Source organism: Globicephala melas, chromosome X, assembly GCF_963455315.2.
Source record: "Globicephala melas chromosome X, mGloMel1.2, whole genome shotgun sequence".
Lineage (NCBI taxonomy): Eukaryota > Metazoa > Chordata > Mammalia > Artiodactyla > Delphinidae > Globicephala > Globicephala melas.
The window spans coordinates 40,488,262-40,505,587 of NC_083335.1; positions in this window are offsets into that span (position 1 = coordinate 40,488,262).

Consider the following 17,326-nt stretch of genomic DNA (forward strand, 5'->3'; position numbering starts at 1 on the left):
GCCATGCAAATGGAAATCAAAAGAAAGCTGGAGTCGCAATACTCGTATCAGAAAAAAGTAGACTTTAAAATAAAGACTGTTATAAGAGACAAAGAAGGACACTACATAATGATCAAGAGATCAATTCAAGAAGAAAATATAACAATTGTAAATATATATGCATCCAACATAGGAGCACCTCAATATTTAAGGGGAATATTAACAGCAATAAAGGGAGAAATTGACAGTAACACAGTAAGAGTGGGGGACTTTAATACCCCACTTTCATCAATGGACAGATCATCCGGACAGAAAATCAATAAGGAAATACAGTTCTTAAATGACACATTAGACCACATGGACTTAATTGATATTCATAGAGCATTTCATCCAAAAGCAGCAGAATACACATTCTTCTCAAGTGCACGTGGAATATTCTCCAGGACTGATGACATGCTGGGCCACAAAGCAAGCTTTGGTATATTTAAGAAAATTGAAAATATATCAAGCATCTTTTCCAGCCACAATGCTATGAGATTAGGAATAAACTACAAGAAAAAAACTATAGAAAACACAAACACATGGAGGCTAAACAATATGCCACTAAACAAGCAATGGTTCACTGAAGAAATCAAAGAGAAAATAAAAAAAAATACCTAGAGACAAATGAAAATGAAAACACAATGATCCAAAACCTATGGGATTCAGCAAAGGCCGTTCTAAGAGGAAAGTTTATAGCAATACAATCTTACCTCAGGAAACAAGAAAAATCTCAGATAAACAACCTAACCTTACACCAAAAGCAACTAGAGAAAGAACAAAGAAAACCTAAAGTTAGTAGAAGGAAAGAAATCATAAAGATCAGGTCAGAAATAAATGAAATAGAGACAAAGAAGACAACAGCAAAGATCAATGAAACTAAAGGCTGGTTCCTTAAAAAGATAAACAGAATTGATAAACCTTTAGACAGACTAATCGAGAAAAAAAGGGAGAGGACTCAAATCAATAATATTAGAAATGAAAAAGGAGAAGTTACAACTGACACGACAGAAATATGAAGGATCATGAGACATTACTACAAGCAACTCTATGCCAATAAAATGGACAACCAGGAAGAAATACACAAATTCTTACTAAGGTCCAGGCTCCCAAGACTGAACCAGGAACAAATAGAAAATATGAACAGACCAATCACAAGCACTGAAATTGAGACTGTGATTAAAAATCTTCCAACAAACAAAAGCCCAGGACCACATGGCTTCACAGGCGAATTCTATCAAACATTTAGAGAAGAGCTAACACCTATCCTTCTCAAGCTGTTCCAAAAAATTGCAGAGGAAGGAACACTCCCAAACTCATTCAAGTGAGGCCACCATAACCCTGATACCAAAACCAGACAGAGATACCACAAAAAAAGAAAATTACTGGCCAATATCACTGATGAACATAGATGCAAAAATCCTCAACACAATACTAGCAATTCGAATCCAACAATACCTTAAATGGTTCATACAACATGATCAAGTGGGATTTATCCCAGGGATGCATCGATTTTTCAATATCAACAAATCAATCAGTGTGATACACCACATCAACAAATTGAAAAATAAAAACCACATGATCATTTCAATAGATGCAGAAAAAGCTTTGGACAAAATTCAGCACCCATTTATGATAAAAACTCTCCAGAAAGTTGGCACAGAGGGAACATAGCTCAACACAATAAAGGCCTCATATGACAAATCTACAGCTAACATCATACTCAATAGTGAATAGCTGAAAGCATTTCCACTTCAATCAGGAACAAGACAAGGATGTCGACTCTCACAACTTTTATTCAACATAGTTTTTGGAAGTCCTAGCTATGGCAATCAGAGAAGAAAAAGAAATAAATGGAATCCAAGTTGGAAAAGAAGTAAAACTGTCACAGTTTGCAGATGATACTATGTATAGAAAATCCTAAAGATGCTACCAGAAAACTACTAGAGCTCATCAGTGAATCTGGTAAAGTTGCAGGCTACAAAATTAATACACAGAAAACTGTGGCATTTCTATACACTAACAATGAAAGATCAGAATGTGAAATTCAAGAAACAATCCCATTTACCATCACATCAAAAAGAATAAAATACCTAGGAATAAACCTACCTAAGGAGACAAAAGACCTGTACTCCAAAAACTATAAGATGCTGATGGAAAAATCGAAGAAGAGACAAACAGATGGAAGGATATACGATGTTCCTGGATTTGAAGAATCAATATTGTCAAAATGACTACACTACCCAAGGCAATCTACAGATTCAATGCAATTCTTATCAAATTACCAATGGCATTTTTTCACAGAACCAGAACAAAATATCTTAAAATTTGTATGGAGACACAAAAGACCCTGAATAGCCAAAGCAATCTTGAGAAAGAAAAATGGAGCTGGAGGAATCAGGCTCCCTGACTTCAGACTATACTACAAAGTTACAGTCATCAAAACAGTATGGTACTGGCATGAAAATAGAAATATAGCTCAATGGAACAGGATAGAAAGCCCAGAAATAAACCCATGTGCCTATGATCAATTAATCTATGACAGTGGAGGCAAGACTATATGATAGTGGAAAGACAGTCTCTTCAACAAATGTTGCTGGAAAAACTGAACAGCTACATGTAAGAAAAATAAAATTATATCATTCTTTAACACCATACACAAAAATAAGGTCAAAATGGATTAAAGACTTAAATATGAGACGGGACAACTCCTAGAGGAAAACATAGGCAGAACACACTGACATAAATTGCAGCAATATCTTTTTCAATCCGTCTCCCAGAGTAATGGAAATAAAAAGAAAAATAAACAAATGGGACCTAATTAAACTCAAAAGCTTTTGCACAGCAAAGGAAACCATAAATAAAACGAAAAGACAACCCACAGATTGGGAGAAAATGTTTGCAAATGATGTGATTGACAAGGGATTAGTCTCCAAAATATACAAATAGCTCATGTGGCTTAATATCGTCAAAACAAACAACCCAATCAAAAATGGGCAGAGCACCTAAATAGACATTTCTTCAAAGAAGACATACAGATTGCCAACAAACACAGGAAAAGATGTTCAATGTCGCTAATTATTAGAGAAATGCAAATCAAAACTACGATGAGATATCACCTCACACCAGTCAGAATGGCCATCACCAAAAAGTCTACAAACAATAAATGCTGGAGAGGGTGTGGAGAGAAGGGAACCCTCCTACACTGTTGGTGGGAATGTAAATTGGTACAGCCACTATGGAGAACAGTATGGAGGTTCCTTAAAGAACTAAAAATAGAGCTACCATATGATCTTGCAATCCTACCCCTCGGTATTCATCCAGAGAAAAACATGGTCCAAAAGGATGCACACACCACAATGTTCATTGTAGCACTGTTTACAAGAGCCAAGACATGGAAGCAATCTAAATGTCCATCGACACAGGAATGGATAGAGAAGTTGTGGTACAGATATACAATGGAATATTACCCAGCCGTAAAAAGGAATGAAATAATGCCATTTGCAGCAACATGGATGGACCTAGAGACTGTCATACTGAGTGAAGTAAGTCAGACAGGAAAGAGAAATATTGCATGATATCGCTTATATGGGGAATCTAAAAAGAAATGATACAAACGAACTTATTTCCAAAACAGAAACAGATCACAGACTTACAGAACAGACTTATGGTTACCAGGAGGGAAGGATGGAGGGAAGGGATAGTTAGGGAGTTTGGGATTGACATGTACACACTGCTATATTTAAAATGGATCACCAACAAGGGTGTACTGTATAGCACAGGGAACTCTGTTCAATGTTATGTGGCAGCCTGAATGGGAGGGGAGTTTCAGGGAGAATGGATACATGTATATGTATGGCCAAGTCGCTTTGCTGTGCACCTGAAACTATCACAACATTGTTAATGAGCTATACACCAATATAAAATAAAAAGTTAAAAAAAATCCAAAAAAATAAAATAAAAAATTAAACCTTTATAATAAATTCATTCAATTTTAGCCAGCTCGATCATACAAAGTAAATTTCTCTTTCTCTCTCCTCTACTTTCTATATCCATTTAGTGTGTCCTGTATTCTCCTCTTTCTCATTCTGAAACAACAAGTCATTCTACTGTAGGACAAAATTACCTTTTCCTTTACCAAAAATGCATCTCCATACCTCACACCTTTTCTTATCCCCAAACATCCTACTTTTCTTTATACAGAGATGAAATAATTTCCCATAGTAATTTTAGCAGTTTTAATTATATGTATTAATTAGAATTCTTAATGCTTACAAACCGTAAGCTCTAGTGAAAACTAGGAAGTAAGCAATTGTGAACTGTCTGTTCCATACCAACAGTTTGTAGATTGGCAAATTTATGAATACATTTGATAATTTTTAAAAGCATGTGCTTCCTCATAGTACAAACTTTCAATGTGGCACAAGACATTTTTGCTGACAAGACCAAATATCTTTTGTTCCTTTTTAATAAGGGGACAAAAGTAGGTAAACCTAGACGTATGTTTAGCCATTAATGTTTCAGTGTATTATTTTGAAATGATCTAGATATTACAAGAATATCCATAATTTAACTCAGCGAAATTCTAAGGTTGTAAGTTACTAAAAGTTACTAATTTGGGAAACTATTTTTAAGGAGACATTATAAAACATAATTACTCCACAAGTACAGAGCCCACGCACTCTGGAGCCCATGCACCACAACTAGAGAGTCTGTGCACCCCAACTACTGAGCCCACGTGCTCTGGAGTCAACACACCACAACTAGAGAGAAGCTTGCGTGCTGCAATGAAGAGCCTGCGTGCCACAATGAAAGATCCCACGTGCCACAACTAAGACCTGACACAGCCAAAATAAATTAAATAAATATTTTTTTAAAAAATAATTACTGTTTGAAAGTTCTTTTATACACTTTTATCTTATGTACATTTACTTAATTCACTTGCTCTTAACAATTATGTTGAGATCACTCATGAAATTTTAACAAGATATTAAGCAGCTAGCCATAATCTTGTTATTTTTCTTGCTGGCAAATATTGTAAGACATAACATGAACTTATGACTCGTACATCTAGGTAGAACAAAAGTTGTATGTGCATTATATTTAATGTTGATACCTCTGAAGACATGTCTGTCTTAATTAATCCAACAAACAAACTAGTTTTTATTTACTTTAGATTATCTCAGGTCATGTGAACTTGAAAAACATTTATGTTAGTTTCTATTTTATTTCTGAGAGTTTAGCGATATTTAATTTATATAAGTACTTATTTTACTTTAAGCCAATCAAATAGAGATCTTTTACATATCTTTTACCATTTGGAGGTAGAGCAGTATCACACATCTCTAACATACACATAGACATACAGACAAATAAAGATATAGCTTTCATTTTAAAATTTAGCAATGATATAGGTACAATAGTTTAAAACTCACTAATTTATAATAGAACACTTGGATTCAAACTGTGTTTCTGGCAGATGGAAAAGTTAAGGTTATCTGCTCAGATGGCTAAAGCTTTTTACCACTATTTGTAGAGAAGACTTTTAAGATTTTTTCATTTGTCTAGTTTCCAAATAGCTCCTTTTTTATTTCTTTAATTTCTGACAAGAATCACCTCCCTGAACTTTGCATTTAAAAGAGATGCTCTCAGGTCCTAGAGAAGACAGAGTTGAAAGTCAACATGTCAAAGGCACTGAGAAAAGATGTAAATTTTCTCTAAGAATGAGTTTTGGTGCATATTTGCCTATTATCAAAGGCCTAGGATAATTATTGTTTAAATGTTCCTTCTTTTTCTTTGTCATTTGTTTCTATGTATGTTTTTAATTTCCTCTTTGATTTCTTCAGTGATCTCTTATTTAGTAGCATATTGTTTAGCCTCCATGTGTTTGTGTTTTTTATATATATTTTTTCCTGTAATTGATTTCTACTCTCATAGCATTGTGGTCAGAAAAGATGCTTGACATGATTTCAATTTTCTTAAATTTTCCGAGGCTTGATCTGTGACCCAAGATGTGATCTATCCTGGAGAATGTTCCGTGTGCACTTGAGAAGAAAATGTATTCTGCTGCTTGTGGGTGGAATGTCCTATAAATATCAATTAAATCTATCTGGTCTACTGTGTCATTTAAAGCTTGTGTTTCCTTATTTATTTTCTGTCTGGATGATCTGTCCGTTGGTGTAAGTGGGGTGTTAAAGTCCCCCACTATTATTGTGTTATGGTCGATTTCTTCTTTTATGGCTGTTAGCATTTGCCTTATGTATCAAGGTGCTCCTATGTTGGGTGCATAAATATTTACAATTGTTATGTCTTCTTCTTGGATCGATCCCTTGATTACGTAGTGTCCTTCCTTATCTCTTGTAACAGTCTTTTTTTAAAGTCTATTTTATCTGATATGAGTATTGCTACTCCAGCGTTCTTTTGATCTCCATTTGCATGGTATATATTTTTTCCATCCCCTCACTTTCAGTCTGTATGTGTCCCTAGGTCTGAAGTGGGTCTCTTGTAAACAACATATATATGAGTCTCGTATCTGTATCCACTCAGCCAGTCTGTTTCTTTTGGTTGGAGCATTTAATCCATTTACATTCAACGTAATTATCGATATGCCCCCTAAGAGTAGGCAACAGTCAGTAGGACACTAGCTGCAAATGGGGTGCAACCCACATTTCTTTCCGACTATATTCTTGGGGCCTACATCCTGATGTTCGAGACACCTGCACACACAAGAAATGACAACCTATGTGCCCTGGGCAGGCAGAAAGCCAAGCCAAGTTCTCAGAACATACAAGACAAACAGGAAAGTGATAGCTGTCCCTGGGAGGAAAAGGATCAATAGCCAACGGGTACCTAAAACCAAATTCACCAGTCACAATTCAAAGAATTAAATCTTACAAATGTCTTTCTTCTGCCAATTGGAATTTGGAAATGAAGAGACACTGTAAGATTTTAACCTTCCCCTCTTGACTGGACACTACAGACAGAGATCCAGGAGAGCTGACTTTGGTAAGAATTCTTACCCTTAGCCAGCTTCTGCCAGTTTTTCAGGATCCCATCTGTAGACTCCAGAGCAAGTGAGGTGCCCCAGTGGAGCCCTTCATGGTTGCCAAAATGGTAGGAGAGGAAAAATAATTTTCCCTTTACCGTTCGAGCTCTTGGCTGAGACCCCCTGTAATAAAAGACATTAACAAGAGAAAAACAAATAAGTTTGTTAATATGTATACTTCATGTACACGTGGGAGATTCCCAGGGAAACTGAATAACTCCTTGAGATGGCCCATGCCACCACCTTAAAAACAGTCTTCAGCCAAAGGCAAAGAAAGATGTTGGGGGTGGGAGGAGAGGCCAGTTATTCGAGGTTACCAAGAAAAGCAAGGTTAACAAGGGTAAGGTTTGTTATGCCGACTAAAGTTGGTGCCTTCTCCATTGACAAGTGTTTCATGTGATTTCAAGTCCTCCTTCAGAGGGAAGAACAGAGAGGGAGACACTTACTAGTGGAGATTTCCGTTATAAATGTAAATGTTCCTTACAAAAGGGTAACTTCTACTCTGTTTTTAGAGATTTTCTTGTGTCTGCTGTTTCTTAAAATAATCAGCTCAAAATACTCCTTACACCACAGAAGCATATTTTGGGTGGCATGTTCTGCTACCCTTCACAGCAATGGATAGTACAAATATAAATGGAGTATTCATGTAAAGAACAATATATATACCAAGTACCATTTGAAGACACATTAGCTAACAAAATACATGAAAACATAAAGAGCTGTTATTTTCAATGAAAAAAAGGCAAGTTGCAGAATATGAATAATGGGATTCTATACTGAAAAAGAAAACATGTATGAATAAATATTTTTGTGTATCTCTGATTACGATAATATTTCACCTACAGACAAACACATCTGGAGAAAATGCACCAATCTATTGAGAGTGGGCAACTTTGGGTCAAAGGACAGGTATCAAGCAGAAGGGAGAGTCAGGGTAATTTCATATTATAAATATACATTTCTGTATTGTTTGAAGAATTGTAAACAGGAAAATTTATTAAGAGAAAAATTTGAAAATAGAAAATACTTTTTACAGATAAATAAGTTACTTGAGATTTTAGTGTTTTGGAAATATATTCAAGGAATACCCATTTATGGAGGAAAGAAGCTGAGTACAATTTTTGATAATGCATTTGTATGTGTAAGTGTGTCTCAGTTTGGGTTTATGTGGCTGAAACTTGATAGTTAATCTGTGTGCTTCTGTGCCTCAAGTTCTATCACCCTAAATATTCATGGGCTCTGGAGCCATGCTATTTGGGTCCAAATCCATGATGTGTCACTTTCTAAGTATGCTAGCTTAGGCAAAGTACTTAACCTCCCAGTTCTTTACTATCTTCATCTGTAAAATAAGGATGAAAAATGTCACACTGCAATTCTGAGAATAAATGTTACTTGACCCAAAACAAATGTTGGCTAATTTTAATACTTTCATGTTTTTATGGGCCATTAGTATTCTTGTAAGCACTGAAATTATGATGCAAATGGATGTTTATTGACATTGAATGACATTCAATTTGTGTTGCTAGTGAAGAAAGGCAGGGTATAACACTATAAGAAAGATGAAATTTTATTTTTAGACAGAAGTATGACTATACTTGCAGAGGAAAAGGAACAGGATGGTAAATATCTGGGAAAAGATAATAGACTATTCTTCTTTTCTTGAGTTCTGTTAAAAGATAAACTGAGGCATATTAAAATTTTTACAAATTTAATTGAACAAAGATTCATTCTAATTGAGCACCAAATGGGAAGTGAATAGGAATGCTCCACTGACAGGAGCCAGGAGAATGGGTTACTTAGGAAAGGTACGGAAACAAGGAAAAGAAATTATTTGGCTGGCAACAGCTTAAAGCTCACTTGGCTGTTTGTGGTTGGTTGTCCTTGGTTTTTGATTTTGTAACCTTGAGGCATTTACAGGCTTAGATTTTGGTTTGCTTACATGGGCCACCATGGCATTAGGGCCACCTCTAATGGCCCCCTTGTTTAATTACTTTAACAATTCCACCTTTTGGTATGAGTGGCACTCTCAGTCACCACCAAAATTGTTCCTGTCTCACCATGAAAACTTGTAGATTATGATATCAGGTCCACAGAAGAATTACTTTTGCTATTTATCTCATTGTTCATCTTGTTCCTGTTTCTTCAAGCACAGTGAGACCATCTGATGGCTGTGAACATGCATTTAAGACCTTTGAGAGAACACAGAGCACCAGGGAGACTACAATGATGACTATCAGGAGGATAATACCAAGAGAGTAATGTATACTCTTTAACTAGGGCCCCCATGAACCAAATCAGTTGGCATCAAATAAATCAAAGAATGTACCTGGAAAGGCATCAACTTGTTTTAGCTAAGTGTCTTGTTTGTTAATTCCTTGTATTGGCTACAATACCAGAGGTGTTTATCCAGGTACCACAATAGGTATTTGTTATGGCACAGACTGCTCCTTGTTCAGCCAATAAGTAATCTAAAGGAAATCTCTTATCTAAAGCCATCTTAGCAAGAAAAGTCTAGGGACTCTGTTGTATAACTATGGCCTTTTTCTTGTATTCAGCAATAGTTGCCAGAGTTAAGAGGCATTGTCTTCCCATGCATTAACAGAGAGAAAAAGCAAGTACCAAAAAGGCAAGAGGAATAAGAGTTTCATATTGGAGATGAGGATCTTGATCTGTGATCTTGGGAGAGCTGTCCACCTCTAGATGCCTCAAGATGCTGAGGAACCTCCCTAGTCAATTTTAAGTTTAGATCTCCAGCCCTTATGCAGTTTCAAGAGTCTGGAAGTGATTCCTGAAACTTGACTCTTGAATCTTGGGTCAAGATTCGAGTGCCTGCAGTTTGGCTGCTATCTGGATAGTGAGGGGGACATGGTATGATCCCTTTCAAGGAGGTTGAAAGGAAGTCTTTGTTCTTATTGATTTCAGGTCAGAAGGGTGGGAGAAAATTGGAAGTGTTAGTTTGGAGAGTTGTAGCCAGTATCTGAGGAAACTGGAAGAATTCAGGATCCAGTCCAATTTACAGGTAGATAACAAAACCTCAAAGATAATGAACATGAATAGAACCTGATATCCACAAGGATGTCTTACACTTTTTTACTAAACATCTTCTTCTCTCTACAACCACTCTCTCACTTCTATTAAAGATAATCACAGTAAGACCAATTTGTTTGCAAAACAGGTCTAGTCTCATTAAACTTGGCCTGATGTTTACATAACTGTAGCAAGAGTAGTGACTGGCCACAGAGGCTATTTTAAATTTTTCTTTGCTGGAACTTTTTATAAGGAATCTCAGTTGGACATTTAAAAGCCTCTTGAGGCTAAGAAGCCAAGCCTGAGACTTGCCATCAAACTTTGCCTACAATACCTATAGATCTGGGTTAATTCCTTTCTTCTTGAAGTCTCCTCAATTTCTTGAGGTTTCCGGGCCTGCAGGAAGAGACCTTCCTTCCTTACCTGGGAAAGCTGCTGGGAACGCAGCAAGCAAGGTAACAGGCTGGTTTTCCAAGAGGCTTTACTGGCTCCATAAAGTCAGCCTCAGTTCCTTAAAGTTGTGTGGTCTATATTCTATGCATATTCTGAATTATGATATTCTGTCAAAGCCATAATATAAACAATGTTTCAAATTGTATTCTAAAAACAGATTCTTACTGAATTTATACAAATAACTAAATAGTCATGAAAATAAGAACACTCAACAAATTTCCTAATTCTGGAGGGATCAGATACGGAGAAAAATGAAATGTTTCAATTCTGTTTACAAAGGTATACTTTATCAAATTGCTATACATCATAGACAGCTTAAAAGAAAAAGGTTTCTTTAAACTTGTAAATAAAAACATTAAAGAACCAGCAGTGTTTCACATAAAAAGTCATAAAAATTATAATCATCCCCATCAGTTCATTCAACCCATGTTATTAATTCTTGTTCTACTTGAATCTAGTTTTTCCATTAGAGCTCTGGAAATTCTTACCCAGTCAGTAGTATGTCCTTAAACTTTTCAGAAACCTGTATTCTATAGTACTTTTCAGAGTTTTCTCCATGAATCTCTCTGAAGATGAATCACTTTTGCAAAAGCATCAGAGTAAAACAACAACTGTCTGTAAATGACAAAAAACATTTTAAATGCCCATGATTAAATACCTGATGAGAGTTTATTATAATGAAATTGACTATGAAATTTGGTTATTTATGTGACATAACACATATCAAGATAATAACCAGAATTATGACTGATAACATTATACCAGGACATACTAGATTTCTAGGACTTTCATACAATTTCTGGAACACATATTAAAAACATATATCCATACAGATATAACCTAAGAAGGTTTAGTATCACTTATTTGACAATGCTTCCCATGTATTTCACCATATCCAATAAACCTAATAATTTTAACATCTTACCAGGTGAGAGACAAAACCTTTGAGATTTTCCAGAAGCCCTCTGGGAAATCTCAAAGTTAATTTAAGGTTAAAAAGATTCCATTCATAATTTGGTTTTGGGAAGTTGTCAAAAATGTCAAAAGGTTTGAGCATTTGATTAAATAAGATCACAGATCATTATGAAATAACTAATTATTTATTTAACCAAAGTGACAATAGAAGATTTTAAAGGCAAATACAGAAGGTGACATAGTTGTGAAGAAAACTTCACACTTTTAATATCGAGAAGACTCAGTTTTCCCAAGTAACCAAAGACCTGATAAAGACAACAAGAAGCAGAGGAAATCATTTTGGCATGACATAAAATCTTTGTTGACCAGGCAGACTACGAAAAGGTAAAGAAAAACCTTTCCCAACAGCTTATCAAGATAAGACCAATAGTCCAAGAAAATGTTTTTTTTTAACAGAGAGAAAACCAAATTCTGATTTTACACCAATGTAATTTTGATATTAAGACTCACTCTTTAAAAACAAAAATAAATTCATTCCAATTTAACAAGCTTGACCACACATACAATTATTTTCTCAAGAGTCCTTTTCCACAAACCTTCTATACATTCAGGTTTTGTACTGTATTTTCTCTTCTCTTTCATTCTGGAACAACCAGCCAGTCTACTTTAGGACAAAATTACTTTCCTTTTCCCTCAGGAAAAAAACATGTCCTTCATACCTTTCCTTATTCAAAAAACACATTCTAATATCCTTACCCACTTTTCATAAACAGTTGTTTTCTTTTGCCCTTATTACTTTGAAAGTTTTAATTACATACACTGATAAGAATTCTTAACCCTTAGAATTCTTAATTTCTAGTTAAAACCAAGAAGTAATCGTGGACTGCCTGTTACATTACCATTCTGTGGATTAGCAAATTTATAGATACATTTCATAATTTCTAGAAGTATATTCCTCTTCATAGTAAATTTTTTTAATTTGCCATAAAATATATTGACTAATTGACCCAAATATCTTTGGTTCCTCTGTAATAAAAAGTAGGTAAGCCTATGTTCAGTAACCAATGTTTCAGTATATTATCTTATATGGAAATTATCTAGATATTCAATGAATATTCATCATTTAACTTAATTTAGTTACTTTAAGGTTTCAAGTTACCAAAAAGATTTTGGAGACTATTTTTAAGTAGATATACCATAAAGCATAGTTATTATTGAAATGTTCATTTGTAAACTTTTACTTACCTCTATTTAATTTACTTATTCTTAACAATTATGTTAGATTACTCATGAAAATTTCATGAGGCATTAAACAGCTAACCATCATCTTGTTAAAAAACAAAATTCAACTGAATATATTTTAAAGATCTTATTGGCTTTATTCAGTGACTTATGAATTGGGCAGTATCCAATCTAGCAGATAGAAAGTAGCTCTGAAGAGCTGTAGAAAATGACTTATACATGGAAGAGAGTAGGAATAAGGAGGTTATATAGGCAACAAAGTAGATTGGTTATTGCCAGATTACTTTTCTTCAGAGGACAGAAGAGATCTATTAGGCAGATTACCAAACAAGTGCTGATCAGGCAATTCCTGATTGACTGGTATAAGGTTCCATTTCTGGGAAAGCCAAAACAGTAATGAAGTCTTGGTTTGGTGGGGCTTACCATAAGTGACTCCATTTTGGACCTGTTGCCACGTTTTAAAGAATCTTAATTTATTTTTCTTGCCAACAAATTCTGTAACAGATAACTTGAACTTATGACTACTATACCCAGATAAAATAAAAGTTGTATATCTGCATTATATTTAATAATGATTACTCTGATGTGTTTATTTTAATTAAACCAACAAATTTAGCTTTTTATTTACTAAAGATTAACCTAGATCACTTGAATTTGAAAAATATTTCAGTTTCTATGCTTCTGAAAAAAGTGTACTTAATTTATATAAGCACTTTTTTTGTTTGTTTTTTGTTGTCGTTTTAGTATTTGTTTACTTACTTATTTATTTACTTTTGGCTGCATTGGGTCTTCATTGCTGCAGGCGGGCTTTCTCTAGTTACGGCGAGTGGGGGCTACTCTTCATTGCGGTGCGTGGGTTTCTCATTGCAGTGGCTTCTTTTGTTACGAAGCACATACTCTAGGTGTGCGAGCTTTAGTAGTTGTGGCACATGGGCTCAGTAGTTGTAGCTTGCGGGCTATAGAGCGCAGGCTCATTAGTTGTGGCACATGGGTTTAGTTGCTCCGTGGCGTGTGGGATCTTCCTGGTCATGGACTCTAACCCATGTCGCCTGCATTGGCAGGCAGATTCATAACCACTGCGCCACCAGGGAAGTCCCTGTTTTCATATTAAAAAATTTTTTTTTTATTCAGTCTTTTTTTTTTTTCCTTTTTTTGTGGTACGCGGGCCTCTCACTGTTGTGGCCTCTCTGTTGTGGAGCACAGGCTCCAGACGCGCAGGCTCAGCAGCCATGGCTCACGGGCCCAGCTGCTCCACAGCATGTGGGATCTTCCCAGACCGTGGCACGAACCTGTGTCCCCTGCATCAGCAGGTGGACTCTCAACCACTGCACCATCAGGGGAGCCCTATTCAGTCTTTTGAGATCTTCGTGTTTTATAGCATATTTTATTTTTTTTTATATTTCCATTTCTACTTTCCTCTTCTGTTGTTCTGTGTTTTTTCCGTTTTCATTTTATTTTATTTTCTTAAAATCAGTTTTATCAGATTGTTCTGTTTCCTTGCTTTATTCTTCAATTGACACACTGCTATCATTTTGTTTTTAGGTTTTTTTTTTTCTGAGTTCTGACTCAAATTGTTTGATTTCATTTGGGGGTTCTGTTTGTCTGGTGGTTCTCTTGCTTTTTGTCTTATTTGGTTCTGTTTTTGTTTCTTTTGCATGTGTGTGTTTCCTTGTTTCTCTTTTTGTTTGTTTGATTTTGTTTTTACCATTTCTCTGGGGGTATTTTTTTGTCTTTTTTTTCATTCTTTAATATATATATTTTAATTTTTTATGTTTCTATTTCTACATTGCTTTTCTATTGTTCTGTCTTGTTTCCCCTTTCTCTTTTTTTAATTTTTTAAAATCATTTTTGTCAGTTTGTTTTTTCTTAGCTTCACATATCAGTTGGTACTCTGCTTTGGTTTCATTTTTGTTTTTTTTTTACTTTTCTTTTAAATTGTGTGATTTCGTTCTTCAGTTCTTTTGCTTTTGTTCCCTTCCTTTCTGTTTTATTTGGTTCTGTTTCTTGTGTGTGTGTGTGTGTGTGTGTGTGTGTGTGTGTATTTCCTTGTTTCTGTTTTGTTTGTTTGATTCTATGTTTTATGATTTATCTGGGGTTTTGATTACTTTTTTTCTTATATCCCCTTTACTGCCATGACGAGTGACTTGCAGGGTCCTGGTTCCTCGACCGGAAGTTGGCCCTGAGGCTCTGGGGTGGGAACATGAAGTCCTGGACGCTGGAATACTAGAGAATTTCTGATCCAAGGGAAGATTAATCACCGAGAGCTCTCACAGAGGCCTCTCTGTGAATCCAAGACCCAGCTCCACCCAACTGCCTGCAGCTCCCAACGCTGGACACCTCACACCAAACAGCAAGAGAGGCAGGAACACAAACCCACCCATCAGTACACAGACTACCTAAAGTCATACTAAGCTCACAGACACCCCAAAACTCACCACCTGATACGGGCCCTGCTCATCAGAGGGAAAATTCTTAGCACCACCCACCAGAACACAGGCACCAGGCCCTCCCATCAGGAAGCCTACACAACACACTGGGTCAACCCCACCACTGGGGGCAGAGAACAGAAGCAAGAGGAACTACACCTCTGCAGCCTAGGGAAAGGAGACCTCAAATACTGTAAATTAGGCAAAAAGAGAAGACAGAGAAATATCTTGCAGACAAAGGAGCAAGATAAAACCCCACAAAACCAAATAAATGAAGAGGAAATAGGCAATGTATCTGAAAAAAAATTCAAAGTAGTGATAGTAAAGATGATCCAAAATCTCGGAAATAGAATAGAGAAAATACAAGAAACACTTAACAAGGAACTAGAAGAACTAAAGAGCAAACAAACAGTAATGAACAACACAAAAAATGAAAAAAAATACTCTAGAAGGAATCAATATCAGAATAACTGAGGCAGAAGAATGGATAAGTGAGCTAGAAGATAGAATGGTGGAAATAACTGCCACAGAGCAGAATAAAGAAAAAAGAATGAAAAGAATGGACGACAGTCTAGAGACCTCTGGGACAACATTAAAGGCACCAACATTAGCATTATAGGCATCCCAGGAGAAGAAGAAAAAAGAAAGGGTCTGAGAAAATATTTGAAGAGAATATAGTCAAAAACTTCCCCAACATGGGAAAGGAAATACTCAATCAAATCCAGGAAGCACACAGAGTCCCATACAGCATAAACCCAAGGAGAAACATGCCGAGACACATATTAATCAAACTAACAAAAATTAAACACGAAGAAAAACTATTAAAAGCAGCAAGGGAAAAGCAAAAAATAACATACATGGGAATTCACATGTGACTAACAGCTGATCTTTCAGCAGAAACTTTGCAGGCCAGAAGGGAGTGGCAGGACATATTTAAAGTGATGAAAGGGAAAAACCTACAACCAAGATTACTCTACCCAGCAAGGATCTCATTCAGATTTGATGGAGAAATCAAAAGCTTTAGAGACAAGCAAAAGTTCAGAGAATTCAGCACCACAGAAAACATCTTTACAACAAAAGCTAAAGGAACTTCTCTAGGCAGGAAACACAAGAGAAAGAAAAGACCTATAAAAACAAACCCAAGGGGCTTCCCTGGTGGTGCAGTGGTTAAGAATCTGCCTGCCAATGCAGGGGACATGGGTTTGAGCCCTGGTTTGGGAAGATCCCACATGCTGTGGAGCAACTAAGCCCATGCACCACAACTACTGAGCCTGCACTCTAGAGCTGGCGAGACACAACTACTGAGCCCATGCAACACACCTACTGAAACCCAAGTGTGCCTAGAGCCCATGCTTCACAAGAAGAGAAGCCACTGCAATGAGAAGGCTGAGCACCACAACGAAGGGGGAAACCCCCTCGCCACAACTAGAGAAAGCCCATGTGCAGCAACAAAAGACCCAACGCAGCCAAAAATAAATAAAGTACATAAATAAAAAAACCCAAAACAATTAGTAAAATGGTAATAGGAACATATGTATCAATAATTACCTTAAATATCAATCCATTAAATGTTCCAACCAAAAGACACAGACTGGCTGACTGGATACAAAAACAAGATCCCTATATGCTGTCTACAAGAGACCCACTTCAGATCTAGGGACTCGTACAGACTGAAAGTGAGGGGATGGAAAAAGATATTCCACACAAATGGAAATCAAAAGAAAGCTGGAGGAGGAATACTCATATCAGACAAAATAGACTTTAAAATAAAGGCTATTACAAGAGGCAAGGAAGAACACTATATAATGATCAAGAGATCAATCCAAGAAGAAGATAAAGCAATTGTAAATATCTATGTACCCAACATAGGAGTACCTCAATACATAAGGCAAATGCTAACAACCATAAAAGGGGAAATCAACAGTAACACAATAATAGTAGGGGACCTTAATACCCCACATACACTAATGGAAAGATCATCCAAACAGAAAATAAATAAGGAAATACAAGCTTTAAATGACAATTAGACCAAATGGACTTAATCAATATTTACAAGACATTCCATCCAAAATCAACAGAATACACTTTCTTCTCAAGTGCAAACGGAACATTCTCCAGGATAGATCACACCTTGAGTCACAAATCAAGCCTTGGTAATTTTAGAAAATTGAAATCATATCAAGCATCTTTTCCAACCACA